This window comes from Frankliniella occidentalis, unplaced genomic scaffold (genome assembly GCF_000697945.3).
Source record: "Frankliniella occidentalis isolate FOCC.00 unplaced genomic scaffold, Focc_3.1 Scaffold12, whole genome shotgun sequence".
In the NCBI taxonomy this organism is placed as follows: Eukaryota; Metazoa; Arthropoda; class Insecta; order Thysanoptera; family Thripidae; genus Frankliniella; species Frankliniella occidentalis.
The window spans coordinates 473,242-474,625 of NW_026267142.1; positions in this window are offsets into that span (position 1 = coordinate 473,242).

A 1,384-nucleotide genomic window follows, 5' to 3' on the forward strand; every position below is an offset into this window, starting at 1 on the left:
GGCTTACCTCATAAGTGGTACCTACAAGTACCTAGCCCTGGAAAATACCCAGTCCTAACATCGGCGTCCCTAGTCGTAGCAATCGTGCCCCACCATCTTTTCTGGAGTCCATCAGTGGCGAGTACAATATTTGTCCGATTACCAGAGGTCATCGAGGGACAGTACCCGTTTTGGGGAGTTCACCTACCCGCGCGGTCCGCGGCCAAGTCCTCTCCTGCCATTGGGCAGGGGCATAGACCCGCATAGACCCTGTTTGAGGCCGTAGAGACCGCAGCCTGGGGACTACCATAGCTGATACCACTTAGAAATCGGACAGGTACTTGTAGGTACCACTTATGAGGTAAGCCCCCCCCCCCCCCTCACCCCCTTGTAGGCCCACTCGCCCACTCGCCACCCTGCCCATAAGGAGCGGCCTCTCTATGGAGCGCTATCGTCCTCTTCCTTACGCCCCTTCTCTCCCTATTGAACGCAAAAGCTGGGGCGCCGCGGTCTGGGATGCCAGGAAGGTACGGATGGTACCCGTTTTCGGGCCCCCGTCAACCCGCGCGCCCGCCGACGAGTGCTGCCGGGCTCGAGGCCCACGAGACCAGTGGTCTCAGACAGCAGACGACGCGCGGGCCGGACGGGTGGGCACCTCTCGCTCGCACTCCCGCTCACAGCGTCGCTCCATCTCTCTCACTCGGGGCCGGATTTGGCCCGCGGGCCGCCAGTCTGAGACCTCTGCACGAGACCGTGGTCTTGCGGCCCGGCGACTATTAAGCTGATATCATCGAGCTCTACGGTTCGGACGGTATGGGTCGGACAGAAAAAATAATTACATCGCCGGAAAGCTTGGGCAGTATGCTAAAAACCTATCCCCGACATAAAATGTCAAATTTTGAACGGGTTAAGACCTGCATCTAGTTTTATGTGTCGGGGCGTGACGGCGCACCCAGCCCCGACAATTTTGCCCATGTTGGCAGCGGCCTAACTCGGTCTGTATGGGTCGTATCGGAATGACATTCCCAGCGCCGGAAAGCTTGGACATCGGGCTAAACCGGCCTCCCTTACACAAAAAGTCAAAATCTTAACGGTTTGAGAGCTAAAGCCAGATATTGAGCCGAGCGTAGCGGCCCGCCCATTACCGCACTGCAGTCCGAGCCGCCGACTATCCCCTTAGCAGAGGTGGCGCGCTCTGGTGGCGGCCGGGCCGAAGCGTGCTCGCGCGGACGGATTTCGGGGCCATTTTGCCTCGGCCCGGCGGCTGAAGAAGGTTCTCCATACCTATATTCTCCGTGGCCGACGGCTACGACTGACCAAGAGAGGACGAGGAAAGGAGAGGGTACTGCAAGCCACCCCCGGGAGCACGGTGCCTTTGAGCAGAGCGGTTAAAAATATTGAGAGT